The 22,694-nt window shown below is 46.0% G+C and overlaps 1 protein-coding gene and 1 long non-coding RNA gene across 4 annotated transcripts in view; one reads left to right on the top strand and one right to left on the bottom strand.

Moving 5' to 3' along the window:
* The window catches only part of BBOX1 (gamma-butyrobetaine hydroxylase 1), a 221,736-nt gene that overhangs the window by 110,628 nt on the left and 88,414 nt on the right, over positions 1–22,694 (bottom strand). The gene's annotated exons all lie outside the window — the stretch shown is intronic.
* LOC142463819 (uncharacterized) lies at positions 421–22,514 on the top strand. Its single transcript, XR_012787508.1, has 3 exons — positions 421–573; positions 10,143–10,230; positions 22,297–22,514. It is a non-coding gene; the product is annotated as an uncharacterized LOC142463819 (long non-coding RNA).

Raw genomic sequence — 22,694 nt, 5'->3', positions numbered from 1 at the left:
GAAAATAATGAGGACACCCTGGTTCCCGTGCTGGAAGTGAGTTAGGTGGGACAGCGGCTTTAATAGTTAGGTGGGACAGCGGCTTTAATACCTCTAGTGAGGCCTGGATCCCAGTGATGAACAATTGGTTGTAGATTTGTTAACGGCTGGTGCGAGAGTTAATATTCCGATGATAAAATACTAAGGAGTTTGAATATGATATAATAAGTATAAGTCTCCATAAAATGCATCAAAGGGTCTGGAGTCTCCTATAAAAAACATTTTATCCTAATAACACCCTCCGGGCCATGCCTCAGATGCTCTCCCTTGTCTTCATATTATTTCCTTTTAGTGCAAACCAGCTGTATTTATGTTGTGCTTCCAGCTGTTCAAAGATGCGATGTGACTTCAGATTTGGGTTCTTTTCTGTTTCAGATAATACAAAAATCTGCATGTTTGTTTCCATGGAATCAAGTGGAAATTCATCAAGTTCAAAAGTAGGATTACAGAGACCGGGTTTCTGACGTCTAGGATCTTTTGCCGGCGCCAATCCGCTGCTGATGTTTAGCCGGCAGGATATTTTGCCCCACCAAGGTAATATAAACCGTAACCCCCTAACCTTACCCCTTACCCTAAAATCCCTAACCTTACCCCTTACCCTAAAATCCCCTAATATTAAAGGTTCATTTTTATATTATAAATCTTAACTGCTTACCTTAAAACCCCTAATCTTACCCTAAAACCCCCTAATGGTTTAGGTAATCACTGGCCGTAGGGGCAAAACGGGCAGTGGCTGACTGTCCTTGGCCGCTGAACGGCAGCAGCGGAGTGGTGGTGTTGAAAGGTCAGATTCCAGTGTTTCTGCACTGAAAGGACCCCAGGTGTTCAGAAAAAAAAGTTTTTAAAAAGCAGCTCTCTGCTGCAAAATGGAGCAGAAATATATCTGTGAGCTTTGTTATTAAATGGGATGTCCTTGCAAAACCATAATACATATTTTTTTTTTACTGTGAAAAGGTAGTATCATCGTAGAAAAGCTTGAAAAAATTAATCCTATACAGTATTTGAAGTTACAGTATATTGATCCAGAGGAAAGCAAACAGAAAACCCCAGTGTAACATTTTCCAATGATGTCTCATAAGGGGAAAAATAAATTCCTTCCAAATAATCAGATTTCTCCCTGGATCAACATCTTTCCCATGTATACTTATTTGGTATATCCTTGTATACCTTCACCGCCATGCCTCCCTGTCGCCTCCCGGTGCCTTCAGCCTGCAGTGCAGGTTTCGCGCGTTCACAACGCGTGATGATGGCATACGGTCGTGCACGCACTGACGATGTGACTATAAACAAGGCCTTACTCTGTTCTTACAGAACAGCGTACTGTTTTTATTTTAATTTTATTACAGGCCCCGGTATGGGGTGCCGGTATCTCCTGCATGTCCCGGTCACATGGCGCGGAAGAATAAACATGCAGGAGATATCGTCACCCCATATTTGGGCCAGTACCTCGGGCAGCAGGGGGCCCCCGGGCCTGAAATGAATACGGTTCAGGTCCAGAGACCACTTGCTTCAATCCTATGTTATTACATTTAAAATAAAAACAGAGCTTCAATACCATAGCAGCTAACCGCTAAGGTAATGAAGGGGTTAATTCCTTCCGCAACCTTCCCGGTAGGCCTAACCACCCACCCTTGGGCAACTACAAGCTTCACCTACCCCCTCAACCACCAGCAAACCGGGCAGTGGTATTTAACCCCTTGATTACCTTAGCGGTTAGCCACTAAGCCAGGTAATTGAAGTAGGGTCTCCGTAGCTGATATGAATGCGGGTCAGCATTGGAAACCCCCGGCTTTAATCCGATGTAGTAACAATACATTTTTCTCCTTCATATGTACACCGTGATTCCAATCTCGCCACCCTTTATGTGGCGAGATCTGAACATGTGAGTTTAAGCTGCGATGTGCATATCGGAGCTACCTGAATACTGTAACTGGCAAAAATTTCGATTTTGCCCATTTATGGAGCTACCGCATGGCTTGTTTGAGCTAGAGCGCTAACGCTCATTAAAAAGCCGTTTCCAAATGATATTGCCATGTTATCGAAGCTTTCTGAAAAGCTACACATACAAAATCGCTTGGTAAGTGCACTTAAGAAGCGTTAAGTCACTTATCGGAGCTATCTGAATAGGCCCTAAGATTGTTAGACGTGCATTGTAATACTTAATATTGCGGCACACTGCAGCATGTTATTGTCTAAGGGTGTATCCCACAGATCAGGATTTTCCAAACTCTGGTAACATATGTTTGCTTCCGTTACAAGCAGCATTTCAATATTTTCTGTTATTACGGTATCTAGAGCCTTTTTATCCGGCATAATAGGTGCTCATCAGGATGTTAGTCAGTGTTTCAGTGGCATGTTCATGTACAACAATTCTACGCCTCATCATCCTCAAGAGAGCTTGGAGTAAGACAGGACTCCTGTCTCCTGTGGTGCAACTTATAGTTTCCAATACGTATTTCAGCAATGACATTGAGCATCGAGCATTGGCAGTCCCCATGACTGGCGTAACATGGAGAACCTGCACTCATTGAACATGAGACAAGCTTTTGTAAGCAAGAGTTACCAGAAGTAGTTATGTGGAGCAGCAGGAGATAGGGTAACAACCTTCTCAGACAGAGTAGCCGCCAATGCATTAAGCCCCCAAGCACTGAAGAGATTAAGGAAGTGTTACAGTGTTAACCTGCTGTAACAACTTTTGAGGGTCTGTGAACCAAAACAATTGTGGATCCGATTTGATGCAGAAGTGTATTCATCTTGCATCTTTTCCTGTCTGTATTAAGGCACTCTGCTCCATGTTGGTCTGGGTACTGAACATAGCACATTGTGTAGGTTCAATAGGATGAGTATTAATAAGTCACACATACACCTCCCAAGTTGCAGTGGTAAAAAGAACTTTTCTTTGCCTTGATACATACACCCCACACCTTCATTATCACGTCATCAAGGCTATTTACTGGCTGCTGCATTGTGCAGTTGCAATTGCACCAATTCAACACCAAAGAGGGGAAACAGTGAGACAATTAACTGAACACATATATTGAAGATAAAACCTTCCACACAGACGGCATGGCCGTTACGGGGTTAAGAGTTACAGAATTATCTGTAGCAACATTTGCCTTTGGGGAACAGTCATCATTTTGAGTTAAAGATGAAACTAACTAAACAACTCAGCAACGGTGGTGCCGCAAAATTCTGTATTGCCAGACACCTCTGTAACCCTGCGGGGGGATATACACTTTCTGCAGCTTGTTCACACATGAAATAGTCTGGATCATCCTTCATTACAGAACAGAGCTGCTCTCAGGGCAAGAATGCCGAGCCCTCCGACATGCAAATTCAAAACACTTTATAAAAGGCAGTGACAGGGAGGGACAAGAAACAGGTAATTAACTAAATTGAATAGCTAGGGATGGGGAAATAGCAAGGGGTCATGGAGGTCGAATGGGGGCAAGTGGGAGTTTGGCAAGCAGCGAGACACCCATATTAAATAGAGATAATACTATAAAACTTCTAAAGGCTAAATTCAATTTGCATAGAAAGGCAGGAGCAGCTAAGATAATAGTACAGACTGAAAAAACCCTAAATGCATGCTTGCTAATGCAAGAAACCCGACAGATAAAATGGGGGAGCTTAAATTAATAGTAACAAGGGAGCAGTAGGATATCATAGGCATTACTGAAACATGGTGGGATGAAATTCATGACTGGGCAGTTAATTTAGAGGGTTATTCCCTTTTTCGGAAGGATTACGCAAGAGGAGGTGGAGTATATTTATATGTTAACCCAGATCTAAAACCTATTATAAGGGAAGGTGTTTATGAAGAGAATTATGAAAATGTAGAGACCTTGTGGATAAAAATTAGCAATGGAGATAAAAGTACAAAGAAAATGTTTGTAGGAATATTCTATAAACCACCAAATATCTGTGAGATTGAAGAAGCCAAAATACTTTTTCAAATGGAAAAGGCATCATCAAAACCAGGTCATATTTGCATTATCGGTGATTTTAATTATCCAGACATAGACTGGGGCAATGAGAGTAGCCCTCTGCACACCAAAAATTAGAAAGCTAGGACGTTCTTATCCAAAGTTAGCTGCTTAATTATGTGAGGGCTATGATGTGGTTTGTGGTTAAACTTTTCCTCGATCTGCGGTTTGAGGTCGGGATGCAATGTTGCAATCCCCGGCCGCAATCGATAACCGCAGACGTACTTTACCAATTGACTTTAATTGAATGGGGAAACCACATTACTGTATACAATGTTGCGATCCGGCGTCTGTTCCTGACCGCAGACCCTTTAAGCAATTGACTTGCGGTTAAGGCTTCCCTTGCTTGTCTGCGGTTTCAGAGTAATACAGTGTTGTAATGCCAGGCGTGACCACAAAACCACAGACATGCTTATCCAATTGACCCTTTAAATAGCGCTAGAGGCCCCTTATTCCTAGCGAGCGCATCTTAGACATATTTTAACATGTTATTAGGACTGCAGACAGCCCTGGGCTGGAGAACTGACACTTTACAGACACTTTATTTGACTCCAGTCACATAATCTATACTTGTATGCCCCTTATACTTGACGGGATACACACAGACTGTTCTAACATAATTACAGGGTTGCCGGCATCAGTGGGCTGCAGAGCTGACACTCTACCATTACCTACTATGACTCAGAGGACCCTGTTTCATGGTTTATATACAGTAGTTGTTACATGGTTTTAATATCACCCTCTTATTCCTGGAGAAGAGACACAAGCATTTCACATACATTTACAGTATTATTACCCTGGTTGGGTTGCGGAGCTGACACTCTACAATTCTAACCTGGTTCAGGGGCACCCAGCCAGGCCAAATACCTTTATTAATGGCCTGGGGACCCCTTCACTGTCACAATAATAAAGAACAAAACAGGAGAGCAGCTCTCGAGGAATATGTGGAAATGCCTATATACTATAATTCTATAACACAGCTTTATAGGCAGAATGAATAAAACCAATGTACTCACACACTGTACATTGCAATAAAGCGTTCTGTGCTCACGGGCTCCACCAGCAGCAAATGCACAGATTATCTCCCCACTCAGCAGCCTCCAGCAAAGAATCAAGCAGGCAGCTACTGGGACAACTCTCAGGGGATGTGGATGCATGCTGGACAGGGTCCTTTTAGGCTCAGAAGCACAAAAAAAAGAGCCTCTGACCCTAAGAGGACCTTGTCCAGAATGATGCTATGTTGACATTCTATCTTTATCATATCTGAGTTACCCTGGAGCTACATTCTGATCCTTACCAATACACAGACCATTATCCTGTATTCCACCATTACTGCCTAATGCTGGAAAGAATTTGGAGTGTGTGGGGGAATTTGACGTTGGTTAATTGATCCTCCAGTACACTTTATTATACTGTGTTGCACTATCTTGTGTTTTTTCTGTTTTGTTCTTTATTCTGTGTTTTTCACCCTGAAAAGTTTTTTTTGGAGCAGCACCTCGCATTGAACAAACGGGTTGTATTTTTCTTTACCCCTATATTTGATCATTTAATATCAAGTCACTTTGATAATCTGCACTAGAAATCATTTTTTTTGGTGCTGAAACACCACTTTTCTCACTAATATGTGTAAGGTAGTAGAATCAGAGCAGGGTGCAATTTCTCTTCAGAAGGACTTGGAGAGACTGGAAACGTGGGCAGGTAAATGGCAGATGAGGTTTAATACAGATAAATATAAGGTTAGGCATTTGGGAGGCAAGAATAAACAGGTGACTTACACATTAAATGGGGATAAATTGGGGGAATCCTTGATGGAGAAGGATTTAGGAGTGCTTGTAGACTTAGCAGGCTTAGCAATAGTGCCCAAAGTCATGCAGTGTCTGCAAAGGCAAACAAGATCTTATCTTGCATTAAAAGGGCAATGGATGGAAGGGAAGTAAACATAATTATGCCCCTTTATAAAGCATTAGTAACACCACACCTTGAATATGGAGTATAATTTTGGGCACCACTCCTTAGAAAATACATTATGGAACTAGAAAAAGTGCAGAGAATAGCCACCAAATTAATAAATGGGAGGGACAATCAGATCTATGAGGAGAGGCTAGCTAAATTAGATTTGTTTACATTAGAAAAGAGGCGTCTAAGAGGGGATATGATAATTATATACAAATATATTCGGGGACAGTACAAGGAGCTTTCAAATGAACTATTCATCCAAAAGGTAGTACAAACGACACGGTAAGGAAAGAAAACGGTTCTTTACAGTAAGAACAGTTAAAATGTAGAATTCATTACCCACGGAGACTGATGGCAGATACAATAGATATATTCAGAAAAAGGTTTGATATCTTTTTAGAAAGGAAAGGTATACAGGGGTATACCAAATAAGTAAATATGGGAAGGATGTTGATCCAGGGATAAATCTGATTGACAATATTTGGAGTCAGGAAGAAATTTATTTTTCCCCTTATGAAACATCATTAGATGATGTGTCACTGAGGTTTTTTTGTTTGCCTTCCTCTTAATCAATATAGTGTAAGTTGGGAAATAGGATAAGTATCTGTTGTCTACATTTATCGTAGGTTGAACTTGATGGACGTATGTCTTTGTTCCTACCTCATCTACTATGTAACTATGTAACACATTTTGATGAGATAGGTTGCAATGCCTAAGGAGTTGAATTACTATTATTTATTGTAATAATGTTTGAGAAAACAGGTCTCCCAAATCGTCAATTTTCCTGAACTGTAATCCTGACCCCAGCAGGAGGGAAAATGGGTTCCGATACAGATCATGGCAGGATCGAGATATGATAAGTTACATATGCCTTAGGCGGCATATTATTTAAGATCCAATATGTTAACTTATATTGCTCAAACTTATGGGTCTTTTTATGGGTAATTCAAACCAGAAGCGTTCTTGCTCTAATGAAATCATCAATTTAAAAAGCTTTCAAAGATAATGCAGTGAAGATGAATGTATTTAATGTTGACTAGGTCAGACTCTTCCCAGACACTCTTAGAGAACAGTACATCATGTTTTGTGTCATTCTCTGGAGGCACCAGCTGGCCTCAGCAGGGGGTCCCACCTTTCTAGGAGATTTTCAACTGGAGGCACAGCAGGTTTCTCTCTTAGATTGGGAAAATTTGACATGTGTTTCGATGATAATCATATCAGGGAGGTCTGACTTCTGCGGGAGGGAGAGTAGAAATGGCACCCACAAAAAACACATTTAAAAAAGCATATGCTCTCCAAAAAAATGTCCCCCCCCTAGGTGGGAAGCAGGGGGTCTCTAGAGCTGAACCATGTTAACTTCAGCTCCAGGAACCCCCTGCTCCCCGAAATACCTCTGTAGCAGCTGTGCAGGTTTTTCCTATTGGCCCGCATGGCGACGGGAGCTTTGAAACTCCGCCATTACATGATCCCTGCTAGAGCAACGGCTAACGGCGCCCCCTCGGATGTCTGTATCTCCAGAATCAGGGAGTCCCCGGAGTGGAAATTAGTGGCGATCAGCTCCGGAGACCCCCTGCTTCAATCCTATGTTAAAATTTTTAAAATAATTGGGTGCTTTGATAGTGTTAATATGAGGAGGCTGCATGGATTGTGATGCAATGTATAAAATTCTGCGTCAGTGCATCTTTTGTTTACCTTTGCTACCAACGTCTCTTACGAATATTCAGCTTCAGAATTTTGAAATCATTTGTAACATTTTGACTCAAGCAAGACAAAACCGAGTTGTTGTTACTTTTGTATAGGTTGATGAATTATTACTAGATATGTGCGATTTTTCGTGGAAGTTTGCAAACCAGGCGAAATGTGCCTTTTTTGTCGGTGCAAAAAAAAAAAAAACTTGCGATAACAACCTTTGTCCAGCATTAAAAGTCCATATAAATTGCAACTTTCAAGACATAAACGGCATCGGGTGTCGGGGCTTTTCATCTACTGCCATGTTTGCAACATTCTAAGGAAATTTGCAAGATTGTGAAATAATCTAGAAAAAATATGACAATTCGCCAGATTTTCGCGCATTCCTGAGCAATGTCTATTTTCGCTAAAAATGTAAAATGAAGGTAAAAAAATCGGAAACATTTATCATGTAGTGAATTTAAAGACATTTGCAGAACTCTAAAAGTCACCCCTTTCAAAATATATTTCATCTTACCTTCATCCCACACACCAGGGGGGGGATATAGGAAGTTTGTTAGGAGTAACGTTTAGCTCATATTACAGTATAGTGACTATATTAAATTCCAAATCTCTGACTTTGTAAGCTACGATGACTAAATAACTTTTCCAGCCTGACCCTCAATTTACAAGGTGTACTTTTGGGGAGCTTGACACATATCTCCCTAATAAATGTAACTCAATGCTCTAGCAGCCATGCTGCTTCCCAGAAATGGAATGTGTTGTTGGTTGTGCTACCTTTTGGGGACCCAACAGAAGGATTCATAGATGAAACGATAGTGTCAATCTTCTTAATGTGTACACTCTATAGCATGGGTGGCCAACTCCAGTCCTCAAGGGCCACCAACAGGTTAGTTTTTTCAGGATATCCCTGCTTCAGCACAGGTGGCTCAATTATTGGCTCAGTCTTCAACTTATTGAGTCACCTGTGCTGAAGCAGGGATATCCTGAAAACCTGACCTATTGATGGCCCTTGAGTACTGGAGTTGGCCACCCAGGCTCTATACACTATAATTTCAACAACTATGTAGAACTAGTATACTGCTCCTTCTAAAAGGCATCCCAACCTACAATGAATGACTTCAATAAATGAAATGTAAATATATGTGATATAAAATCAGTAACACCCCACTGATTAGGTTTGCGACTCAGTAACACCCCACTGATTAGGTGTGCTACTCACGGTCATTAACAGATAACACTTTCTGTAAGAGGGGCTGTATTGCCGAAAGTTGACAGTGCGGGTCAGCAACTTAATAACTTTGCTGCCAAATTGATCTTCCATGCATTGAAATTAAGTAAATAGCTGGAAGGAGCAACAAAATGTTCAGATGGTTGGAAGTCAGTGACAGTACACAGTACTGCTTTATAATACTGCTGATCAATTTAGGAAGAGGACCTCATTGTACTGTTTTAACCTGTGGCTGTTGGTGGGGTCTCTTGCATTAACAGGGTTAACACCACTTTGGACTTCAATTTGAAAGATTCCTCTGTTTTCCCGTTGAATGGAGACGGAGCAAGCAATAAGCAGCAATATTTTCCTTGCAAAAGAAGGTTCCACTGTTATAGTCCTGCAAGTACAGTTTTGACTACTGTGTCTTCCAAAGAAGTCACCATATGGTACCCAGATGTAGCACAAAATGCTCCTGCCTTTTGCCGCTGATAAATAATTTTGTTTTTACAGCTGTGACATCGGCCGTGCTACGAGACTGTTTAAGATAATTTACTCAAGTCAAACCTTGAATAAGAAGCCATACTTTCCCATGTTGAGTTCTGTGTGTTTTGGGACATTTTGTACTGGAATGCTGTAGTCGCCGTAGTGGTTCTGAAAAGTGTAGAGGTTGTGCTTCCTTATAATGGACCAACAAGAACACTCTTCTAGGGACACTGGTCATTGTTGATGACATTGTGAAATAGCATCTGACTACACCTGACACATTAGTGACAGGCTACCCAACCTTTTCTGTCCATTGAGTAAACTCGTTATGAAGTTGGGACCAAGAGAGTTGTCTTCCTTTCTCTGCCTTTCATCTCATGTCTCCCACTTTACTCAAAATATTTACAAAAGCATGGAAAGGTGTGCAAGATAAATCCATCCAATCCCATTTTTACATGGAAGGGAAGCAAGGGGTTCTGTGATTTATAGTGTTAGTGTTGAGTGGTCTTCTGGGAAGAGTTATCCAAATTGGTGTTATCCAGAAGCATTTTGAACTGGAAAAATCAAACGATGCACATAGCTTTTACTTGTCCTAAAACAGCAAGGAAAGTGTATCACAAAGAAAACGAAATTAAAATGAGTTGCAACTAACTCAAGAAAAGGAGATTAAATAAAAAAGAAAAATGGAGCTTAGCCAAACTAAACAGAATACAGTGTAATAATATGTTTAACGCACTGATTGTCATTCTGCGCTGAAAAATCCTTCTATCCAAAAGTTTAGATTACCTACATCTGCTAACGGTACAAGGCGCATGGGATTTCATTGATAACTGTTAGAAACAACATAGAAAGAAATACAAGGTGGTAAGTAGTTTTGATTTGAAATCGTTGAACGTGTTGAATGTTGCACTGTGCAAATCACATCAATGCTCGAAACAAAATAGCTTATTTTTCTTTGGTAAACTCTCTTGTAGTTTGATATACCTAAAGAAGAGCCCTGGGATTTCTGAAAGCTTCTATCCTGAGAACTGTTGTTGGTCAAATAAAAAGGGCACCAAAAGAAAAATTACAGTGTGGGAAAAATAAAACAGTAACAGATAATAGGAACAGTAAACATTGCTTCTTTAAAATACATTGTTAAAAAAGTATGTTTCAATTAACCGGGCAGAAAATGCAGTGCTCTAGTTCTATAAAATAGAGCCTTCATGATATCTATTTTATTGTGTACACACTATAAATAACTGATTGTTCTATCTAGTATATGTAACACCCCGACCCCAGCCCAGCCTTTGGGATAGGGTGTACAGTGAAGAGGGAGTTGTTGGAGCAGTCTTTATGGCTTTGACAGGGTTTGTACCTGGTCAAAAAGGGTGTGGTTGCTGAACGGTTTACCTGTTCATCTCCGGGTTGTTGTAGTAGATCGGTGCCGGCTAGTAATAAGGAGCAGTGAAATAAAGAGGGCGCCAGAAACTTTTGAGTATTTATTAGAACAGTAGGTACTTCTTCAGCATACACAATGCATTGTGAACAGGACAGGTTTCAGCATACAAAGTGCAACACCTTCCCTTCCCGCTCACTATGAGATTAGCAGTGGCACATCTCACTAAAGAGCCTCTTGCCCTGCCAGGATCCAGATCCAGACCTAACTAGAAATCACTTGTAGTCCACCCAGGTCTCTGCCTATTCCTGCAGATGGGAACTACCTGCTACTGTGGTGTAGGATACGCCCAGCATCTAACTGTAAGGATCTTCTCTCGATGAATACAGGCCTCTCCTTATGAGAGCATTTCTGTACAGCTCCTTGTTCTAAGGAGTTACCTATCTTATAGGGCACTTCCCTAACCAGGAAAAACAATAAACAGGCGTGATACTTATGTAGCCCCGGTCTATTTGCCTCCTCCTCTTAGAGCCCCCTTGCAGAGTGCCGAGGGATCGCGGGTGCCGCCGGAGGCAACGACGGACCCGCCGGCACAACACGAAGGTGGGGGCCAGTGCAGGGAGCGCTTGGAGCGCTCAGAGTCCTGGCGGCGCACCCAGCTAGCGGGGGCCGCCATGACAGGTTGCGCAAGCATATGAGTGATCGCGCATGCGCAGGGACAGTCAGGAGTCACAGCGGTCCTTAGAGACTCGCGCATGCGCAGGAGAAGCGCGCACACGGCCCCAATGCTATAGCAGCCTCCACGGGACTACAACTCCCAGGAGGCATAGGGAGGCAGGCACCAGGTGCCTCATAGTGGCCAATGAGGGCCCAGGATTCCCTGGAGGAGCATATAGATACATTTCACGGGCTTTGGAGCAAGCAGTCGGAGCTGGGAGCAGGAAGGGGAAGGAAGGGTGTAGGGAGCAAGTGGCTCCTACACCAGGTAAGGTAGTTTCCCAGTCCCAGGCAGGCCCCAATCCCCATCAGGGTAGGGGGTAGGTACTGAGGGAGGGTCCATAGGTTAGGGACTCTGCCCATAGGTGTGTGAGGGTGCAGTCTTGTCAGTGTCACGGCTGGTAGTGCTGTGAGCGCTGACAAGTAGGCACTGTGTGTGCAGTGCAGTGGGTTGCTGCAGGTTGAGTGTGTGTGCAGTGTGTTTGCTGCAGAGGTTAGGAAGAAGTTAGCCAGAGGGGACCCGGGTGGGTACGGGAGAGGTAGTGTGGGTGCAGGGGGTCAGTGACCCACCTGCATAGAATAGGCTACCTGTAGGACCCTAGGAGTTTCCCCTAAAGCCATCCAAGGTTGCTGTGCTGTAGGGACGGCCTATAGTACAGCGAGTGTCACGTTAGTTCGCCAAGTCAGATAGGGACTCCATTGATGCTGCGTACCTGTGCAGAAGGTTGGGCCTGCTCTTCATCCAAGGTGGGGTCTTCCTGGACGGTGGATCCTGGATGTCGGGCCGGAACTCGACGGATCCTTTGTGAAGCAGTTGCAGATCCGAGCACTGGAGTGCTCGGCAGGTACAAATTTCATCAAGTGCACCAACACCGGTCATCAGGCGCTGATCCCGCCTTAGGCTAAACTCTTTGTAGGAACACTGAGGGAGTGGTTACAAGACTGAGCCTATACCATATAGTATCATACATGGACACGGTGTGTGGGGAATGCGGTGAGGGGACGGAGACGTTACTCATGATGAGAGTGGCTGGGCCACTAAGGTTACCTGTTGCATTATAGAGTGATAAGGTTACTCTGCATTATCGTTAATACAGTAAAGTTGTTTGCTTATTTAAAGATCTGTGTGTATGTATCTGTGTGTGTGTATGTATTTCTTGCCCAGGGGAATCTCACATCACGGGGATCCTGGGTAAGTGGAGGCACTGCGCTAAGTAAGTGTATGAGTGTTACACCAGGCTCCCAGCTAGCGGAGGCTCAGATCTCCTGGAGCCGCAGGTGTTGTACAGCCACCAGTAGTTCCTTTGGGAGGGTTCAGAAAAAGGGCTACACTTAAAACAATATACCTGTGAGATTCCCTCCCGGAGTCTGAGAGATCTGAAGGGAAAAGCAGATGTATGCCCCTTTTATAATGAAACTATTATGGGTGGAGCTGTTGTTGTTTTAGCAGAGGGATTTCATATGAAGAAACTAAAACATTTAATTATTCATTTATAAATCTCAGTATTTGTAGTTTTTTTTAGAATTCCCGAGCAGCCCCGCATACCGTACTTTCAGCTAGTAATCTATAAAGTAGAGTCCTAAATGAATCCATAAAATACATGGCAATTAGTAGCACTCTAATTCTGACCACACGTTATCTCCCTAGGTCACTGTGTTACTGTTGCTTTCAGCAGCGATGTTGGTTTAACAGATGTCCTAGGATGTGAAAATGTAATGTGTTTGCTGCGTTCATGGACGGTGACAAATACAATTATATTTCATGGAAAATTCTGAGGTGGGAAGATGTCAAAATGCTTTAATGCATTAGGCTTTCACATTTTAAAAGGCTTTGACTCAGATCCTAGTTGTATGAATGACTGGCAGAGAGTTAGAGCTAAATCTTGAATAATTCCATCCTAAACTTTCCGTAGCTGTCATCTACAATGTAAGCCACTTTCCTACGCAAGCTCCCACAGTTGAACTAAAAAGGTTTAGGATTCTGCCTGTTAATGGGAAACTGTTTGCAAATGATATATGATGTTATAATACAGTAGGGCCCCGTTTCTCGGCGATCCACTGCTTGGCGATCCGCCAATACGGCGGTACCGAGTAGGAGGCCGCCATGTCTGCGCAGCAGGAGGACGGCGGAGGTCGCGGGTGCACAGAACAGGGGAGCGGTCGAGTTCCTGCATGCGCAGAAGGGGGGCAGCTGAGTCTGTGCATGCGTAGAAAGGGGGACGGCCAAGGTCACATATGCGCAGAAGGGGGAGCGGCCGAGGTCACATATGCGCAGAAGGGGAAGCGGTCAAGGTCACGCATGCACAGAAAGGGGAGCAGCAGGTCATGCATGCGCAGAATGGGGGAGCAGCTGAGTTCGCGCATGAGCAGAAGGGGGGGCGGTCGAGTCTGCACATGCGCAGAAGGATAGAAAGGACGTTAAATCACCGGTGGACAGCAAATGCTATGTTCCTCTTTTTGGCGATTTTTGCTTTTCGGCAGCGGCCTAGAACGGAACCTGGCATATGAGTGGGGTCCTACTGTATGCGTATATATGGGGACAGGGAGTGGGAAACAGGTAGGGAAGTAGAAAAGCTCTTGCTACAGTCTAGTGTGATAGGAGAGGTGCTCTCAGGAGCAAACAATGCATGGAAAAGCAAGAAAAGAGCCCATGTATATAAGCACTAAGGTGCAGTATATTGGATTGGTGGGGTAGTTAAGACCACTTTTAATAGAATCTAATTTATAAAAAATGCAAGCAAGCAATGACAGACACAACACATAAATTAAAATTGAGATCAAGGAATAGTTAGGCACATTCCAGACGTTAATCTCACTAATCCACCCATGTTTAAATCTGGGGTGTCACTTGAAAGGGGAGGTATATGTGGGTCGGTACCATTGGAATGTTCTCTGAGATTACCAGACTCGGTGGTCCCTTGAGATCCCATTGGTTGTTTGATAATAGCCCCAGTGGTTTGTGGGGGTAAATCTTGGTAGTTAGTGTTGTCTTCTTATTAATGCAGTAAAGAGGCAGACACAGGACTGGTTTTTAGTCCTATAGACAGTTAAACTGTTGGTTGCTATGTGTATAGTTAATGCCTTTTCTGGATGGAAACCTAAATAGGACTGCAGGATTATGTATTCTTGTAACAACAACAACAATATAATATCGTTAAGGAGGGTATTATCCTGGCAAATCCCAACGACATTGCAAATGCATTCAATGAATACTTTGTGGGGTGTGCTACTAATGTATTAGCAAAACGCAACCCGAACTACATACATGAACCTCCTTCTGGGAGTACCTCTATAGCCCCACCCTCTCCCAACACTGCCCACAGTTTTCAACGTGTCCCAGTATCTGAAGAGGAGATTACACAAGCGCTCCTCAATCTAAAACTAAGCAGCCAATGTGGACCTGTCCCAATCATCAAAAGTGGGAACAAAAACACTGTCTCAAACTACAGGCCAATCTCTCTTCTCCCAATACTATCCAAAGTCATGGAAAATGTGTCCTCATGGTAACTACACTGCTAAAAGTTTGCAATGAAATCCAGTGTGGAATAGAACTGGGACAACTCACTGGTGCAATATTCCTATATTTTGCAAAGGCTTTTGATACTGTTGATCATGTTATCTTGCTAAACAAGCTCCAGTGCTCAGGAATAGGGAAGCATGCTTTAAACTGGTTTCATTCCTACCTATCAGGTAGATCCCAACATGTGTCTATCTCGGGCACCAACTCCAGTCCCTTGGATATCACCTGCGATGTCCCGCAAGGCGCTGTTGTGGGGAACCTCCTCTTCTCAGTGTTTATTAATCTTCCTACAGCTAGTAAGGAAGCCTCAATATACATGTATGCGGATGGCACAATCTTATATGCACACAGCCGTAACCTCTCCGACTTTGGACACGTACTTCAATCTGACTTTTTGAGACTTGAAAATTGGATTTCCCAAAATAAACTGTTTCTAAACACTGACAAGAATGTAACAATGGTATTTTGGAGCAAGGCTAAATTTCTAAAGCTTCCAATGAAGGAGCTACAGATCAGAACCAACTCTAAAACTATCCTAGCCCCTGTTACTAGTTTCAAATATTTTGGCATATGGTAACCCCACAACTGGAACAGTCTACCAGAGACTCTCACTTCTGCCACCAGTCTACGTTATTTCAAAACATAATACACCAGCTAAATGGTTGATGTTATACTAACTCATTTCTTGCTGCTGACTATATAACAGTAGGAGCAATATACTTGGCAGGCTGCCAAACAAACTCAGATACAAGTGAGTCTTCTGGTTCAATTTAATCATATCCCAGCCCTCATATTAAACTCTCTAACTGGTTACGATCATGGTTATGCTGTATAGTGAAGTAGCTAATTCAGCTGAATCTTATATTAATACTTGTAACAGCAGATGGGAGTTAGTAGCGAGTTTTTGCTCGGGCAGAGACGCGCTGTATGTTCAGCTGCGATATCTCTCACTCAGTGCTGACGTCACTGAACAGCGACATGCACCAACGTTGCAGCAAAACGTGTGTTAAAGAAGTACATGGCAAGAAAACATACTCAAAGACAGCTCTTTTGACTGGTGGGTCTGTGACTTAAGATATAAGTCTGCATGTATCAATAAATTCCTAGTCAGAACATTCGTTTTTGACATAAATGTATTTATTGTATTACATTACTGTTATACTACAATTAGTCCTTGTTACGTGTGTGTGTGTGTAAATGTCGGATCTAGAAATAAAAGCCAGGTGTGAATGACTAGTTTCCTGAACCCCTTAAACAGTTTCTGGACGTCCTCGCTTCACAATATCTAAAGCAGCAATCCCGCCTGGGATCTTACCTGATCCGCAGTCCCTCAAAGTCCAGGTACCTCATTCCCGCAATGTTACACATTGGAGGGGATATGTTTCCTACCTGTCTTCTGGGTTGGGGGGATGCTGATGTCTTCCGTGTGAAGCTTGATAAAGGACTGTAGAGGTCCGAAACGCGTAGGTGTGTTTGTTACTTTGCCTGGATCCTATTAAATAGCTTATTTTTGGTACGTATCCCTGTTGGTGTTATTGCTATTCTACAGCTGGACTTGGTGCTTCGTTTTTCTTCCCTGTTCTACGTGTGAAGCTTGAGTCAGATCTGGAAGAAAGCAGTATAGGTTATTTTGGTGTAGTATAGGGCAGTTAAGATATATAGGGTAAATAAGATATCCAGATTGAGAGAGAAAGAGATAGTGTGGGAGAGAGAGAGAGAGAGTGTGGGAGAGAGAGTGTGTGGGAGAGAGAGAGAGAGTGGGAGAGAGAGAGAGGGAGAGAGAGTGTGGGAGAGAGAGAGGGAGAGAGAGTGTGGGAGAGAGAGAGTGTGGGAGAGAGAGAGTGTGGGAGAGAGAGAGTGTGGGAGAGAGAGAGAGTGTGGGAGAGAGAGAGAGTGTGGGAGAGAGAGTGTGGGAGACACAGAGAGTGTGGGAGAGAGAGAGAGAGAGTGTGGGAGAGAGAGAGGGTGGGAGAGTGAGAGAGTGTGGGAGACACAGAGGGGAGAGACACAGAGGGGAGAGACACAGAGGGGAGAGACACAGAGGGGAGAGACACAGAAGGGAGAGACACAGAGGGGAGAGACACAGAGGGGAGAGAGGGTGGGTGACACACACACACAGAGGGTGGGTGATACACAGAGAGGGTGGGTGGGTGACTGACTGGGTGGGTGGGTGACTGACTGACTGGGTGGGTGACTGACTGACTGGGTGGGTGACTGACTGGGTGGGTGACTGACTGACTGGGTGGGTGACTGACTGACTGGGTGGGTGACTGACTGACTGGGTGGGTGACTGACTGGGTGGATGAATGACTGACTGGGTGGGTGACTGACTGGGTGGGTGACTGACTGGGTGGATGACTGACTGACTGGGTGGGAGATTGACTGACTGGGTGGGTGACTGACTGACTGACTGGGTGGGTGACTGACTGACTGACTGACTGACTGGGTGACTGACTGGGTGGGTGACTGACTGGGTGGGTGACTGACTGGGTGGGTGACTGACTGGGTGGGTGACTGGCTGACTGGGTGGGTGACTGGCTGACTGGGTGGGTGACTGGGTTACTGGGTGACTGACTGGGTTACTGGGTGACTGACTGGGTTACTGGGTGACTGACTGGGTTACTGGGTGACTGACTGGGTTACTGGGTGACTGACTGGTTACTGGGTGACTGACTGGGTGACTGACTGAGTTACTGGGTGACTGACTGGTTTACTGGGTGACTGACTGGGTTACTGAGTGACTGACTGGGTTACTGAGTGACTGACTGGGTTACTGAGTGACTGACTGGGTTACTGGGTGACTGACTGGGTTACTGTGTGACTGACTGGGTTACTGAGTGACTGACTGGGTTACTGAGTGACTAACTGGGTTACTGAGTGACTGACTGGGTTACTGAGTGACTGACTGGGTTACTGAGTGACTGACTGGGTTACTGAGTGACTGACTGGGGTGGGGTGGGTGACTGACGTGACTGACTGGGGTGGGGTGGGTGACTGACGTGACTGACTGGGGTGGGGTGGGTGACTGATGTGACTGACTGGGTTGGGTGACTGACTGACTGGGGTGGGGTGGGTGACTGACTGACTGGGGTGGGGTGGGTGACTGACTGACTAGGGTGGGGTGGGGTGGGTGACTGACTGACTGGGGTGGGGTGGGTGACTGAATGGGGTGGGGTGGGTGACTGACTGGGGTGGGGTGGGTGACTGACTGGGGGGGGAGGGTGGGTGACTGACTGACTGGGGTGGGTGACTGACTGACTGGGGTGGGTGAATGACCCATGCATACATGCACACACACCCATGCATACACACACACACACACACCATGCATACACACACACACCCACACACACCCATGCATACACACACCCATGCATACACACACACACACACACACACCCATGCATACACACACACCCATGCATACACACACACACCCATGCATACACACACACACCCATACACACACACACACACACACACACACACACACACACACACACACACACACACACACACACACACACACACACACACACACACACACACACACACACACACACACACACACGGGAGAGACACAGAGGGGAGAGAGGGTGGGTGACACACACACACAGAGGGTGGGTGATACACAGAGAGGGTGGGTGGGTGACTGACTGGGTGGGTGGGTGACTGACTGACTGGGTGGGTGACTGACTGGTTGGGTGACTGACTGACTGGGTGACTGACTGGGTGGGTGACTGACTGACTGGGTGGGTGACTGACAGACTGGGTGGGTGACTGACTGACTGGGTGGGTGACTGACTGGGTGGATGAATGACTGACTGGGTGGGTGACTGACTGGGTGGGTGACTGACTGGGTGGATGACTGACTGACTGGGTGGGAGATTGACTGACTGGGTGGGTGACTGACTGACTGGGTGGGTGACTGACTGGGTGGGTGACTGACTGACTGGGTGGGTGACTGACTGGGTGGATGAATGACTGACTGGGTGGGTGACTGACTGGGTGGGTGACTGACTGGGTGGATGACTGACTGACTGGGTGGGAGATTGACTGACTGGGTGGGTGACTGACTGACTGGGTGGGTGACTGACTGACTGACTGACTGGGTGGGTGACTGACTGGGTGGGTGACTGACTGACTGGGTGGGTGACTGGCTGACTGGGTGGGTGACTGGATGACTGGGTGGGTGACTGGCTGACTGGGTGGGTGACTGGGTTACTGGGTGACTGACTGGGTTACTGGGTGACTGACTGGGTTACTGGGTGACTGACTGGGTTACTGGGTGACTGACTGGTTACTGGGTGACTGACTGGGTGACTGACTGAGTTACTGGGTGACTGAGTGACTGACTGGGTTACTGAGTGACTGACTGGGTTACTGGGTGACTGACTGGGTTACTGAGTGACTGACTGGGTTACTGAGTGACTGACTGGGTTACTGAGTGACTGACTGGGTCACTGAGTGACTGACTGGGTTACTGAGTGACTGACTGGGTTACTGAGTGACTGACTGGGTTACTGAATGACTGACTGGGTTACTGAGTGACTGACTGGGATGGGGTGGGTGACTGACGTGACTGACTGGGGTGGGGTGGGTGACTGACGTGACTGACTGGGGTGGGGTGGGTGACTGACGTGACTGACTGGGTTGGGTGACTGACTGACTGACTGGGGTGGGGTGGGTGACTGACTGACTGGGGTGGGGTGGGTGACTGACTGACTGGGGTGGGGTGGGTGACTGACTGGGGTGGGGTGGGTGACTGACTGGGGTGGGGTGGGTGACTGACTGACTGGGGGGGGGGGTGGGTGACTGACTGACTGGGGTGGGTGACTGACTGACTGGGGTGGGTGAATGACCATACATGCACACACACCCATGCATACACACACACACACACACACACACACACACACACACACACACACACACACACACACACACACCCATGCATACACACACTCACCCACACACACCCATGCATACACACACACCCATGCATACACACACACACCCATGCATACACACACACACACACACACACACACACACACACACACACACACACACACACACACACACACACACACACACACACACACACACACTGACTGGGTTACTGAGTGACTGACTGAGTGACTGACTGGGTTACTGAGTGACTGACTGGGTTACTGAGTGACTGACTGGGTTACTGAGTGACTGACTGGGGTGGGGTGGGTGACTGACGTGACTGACTGGGGTGGGGTGGGTGACTGACGTGACTGACTGGGGTGGGGTGGGTGACTGACGTGACTGACTGGGTTGGGTGACTGACTGACTGGGGTGGGGTGGGTGACTGACTGACTGGGGTGGGGTGGGGTGGGGTGGGTGACTGACTGGGGTGGGGTGGGTGACTGACTGACTGGGGTGGGGTGAGTGACTGACTGGGGTGGGGTGGGTGACTGACTGGGGTGGGGTGGGTGACTGACTGACTGGGGTGGGTGACTGACTGACTGGGGTGGGTGACTGACTGACTGACTGGGGTGTGTGACTGACTGACTGGGGTGGGTGAATGACATTGACATATGACATACATGCACACACACCCATGCATACACACACACCCCCCCATGCATACACCCACCCACACACACCCATGCATACACACAGACACCCATGCATACACACACACCCATGCATACACACACACACACACACACACCCATGCATACACACACACACACCCATGCATACACACACACACACACACACACACACACACACACACACACACACACACACACACACACACACACACACACACACACACACACACACACACACACACACCCATGCACACACACACACACACACACACACCCATGCACACACACACACACACCCATGCACACACACACACACACCCATGCACACACACACCCATGCACACACACACACACACACACACACACACACACACACACACACACACACACACACACACACACACACACACACACACACACACACACACACACACACACACGACAGGGGGAAGAAGAGGAAAGGCCGCGCGACCGAGCACCACCACTTCCCCGCTCGCCCCCCCCGTGACCATCTCTAGTCCTGCGTGGGAAGCCGGGACAGGGAGAGAAGGGGGGGACACCCCCACTACCATCTCCTGCCCCGCGGGGATCGACGGGAAGCCGGGACAGGGAGAGAAGGGGGGGACACCCCCACTACCATCTCCTGCCCCACGGGGATCGACGGTAAGCCGGGACAGGGAGAGAAGGGGGGGGGACCCCCACTACCATCTCCTGCCCCGCGTGAGAAGCTGGGACAGGGAGAGAAGGGGGGGACACCCCCACTACAAGCCGGGACAGGGAGAGAAGGGGGGGAACACCTGCCCCGCGCGGGAAGCCGGGACAGGGAGAGAAGGGGGGAACACCCCCACTACCATCTCCTGCCCCACGCGGGAAGCGGGGAGTAAGGGGGCTTGCAGGGAAGGAGTAAGGGGGCTTGCAGGGAAGGAGCAGAGGGGCCGCAGGATGGAGGATTGGAGAGTACTTACTCTCGTACTCTCCAACAGATCTCCGGCCAGAAAGAATGGCCGCTCGTTGGGGGCGGGCTCATATAGAGCCTGGCCGCGCGCCCACAAAGCCTGGGAGCGCGCGCCAATCAGCTGTCAGGTAGGGAGTTTTTTTTTTTCCAGCACGAGCAGGGAAATTTAGCACGAGCGGGGGGAAATTTAAAAAAACAAACACGTGTTCTGCTTGGGCCAATATTTACTCGCCCGGGGGTTAAATCCACCCGCCCCGGGCGTGTAAATGTATAGGATTGTCGAACACTGTATATATATATATATATATATATATATATATATATATATATATATATATCTGGTGCAGTTTTTTTGCCACATATGTGCACCAATTGGGTCTTGATAGACCCCAGGAGTTCTGCATGAAGTCATTAATTCATCTTATGCACAACTAAGAAGAACTGATTTAGGGGCTTATTCTATATGATCTGAAGCGGCCGATCAAGCCAATGTCAATGAGTAAATTCACTCAGAAACGCCCGACTGGCCCATTTATATAAAGCGAAATAAGCCCTCTCTCTTCAGCTCCATATTCAAAGTATTTTCAGCTCTCACGGGGGAAAAGAGCACAATCAGTTAATTTTCCACAAAGGATAATCGCTCATAATCCTATCCTAAAACTAACATCTAACAGTTAGTACGCCAAGTTTCCACAGGAAAGACCTGTTATACTGTATGACTGGAAATATTTTCAATGCTATTTTTTTGCTTAAACTGTTTTTTGTTTATAAGGTTCACCCGGCAAAGACGTGGATAGTGAAGACCACCAGAAGAGGCTTCCACCAAATATTACTTGCAGCTTAAAAATATCAGAGCCAAGCTTTACCCATGTGTTTTCTGTTGTAAATCCCTGGCCCATATTGCTAATATTTTGAGTGGGGACATTAGGTCTACGGTGGATATTTTGTACATTCTCTTACAGTGCACCCCAAAACTGGAACAACCTACCAGAGACTCTCACATCCACCACCAGTTTAAGTTCTTTCAAATCTAAGGCTGTCTCACATTTTAACCTGTCTGTAACTGTTTCATACGCTCATAATATATATTTTCTTTAACTGTGCACGCAATGTCTTGTATATAATGTATACCCTGTTCAATTATGTAACTGTATTTGTAACCATGTATTA

This window comes from Ascaphus truei, chromosome 12 (assembly GCF_040206685.1).
Source record: "Ascaphus truei isolate aAscTru1 chromosome 12, aAscTru1.hap1, whole genome shotgun sequence".
Lineage (NCBI taxonomy): Eukaryota > Metazoa > Chordata > Amphibia > Anura > Ascaphidae > Ascaphus > Ascaphus truei.
Note: the sequence above shows the minus strand (reverse complement) of the source record. Positions and strands in the feature narration are given on the sequence as shown.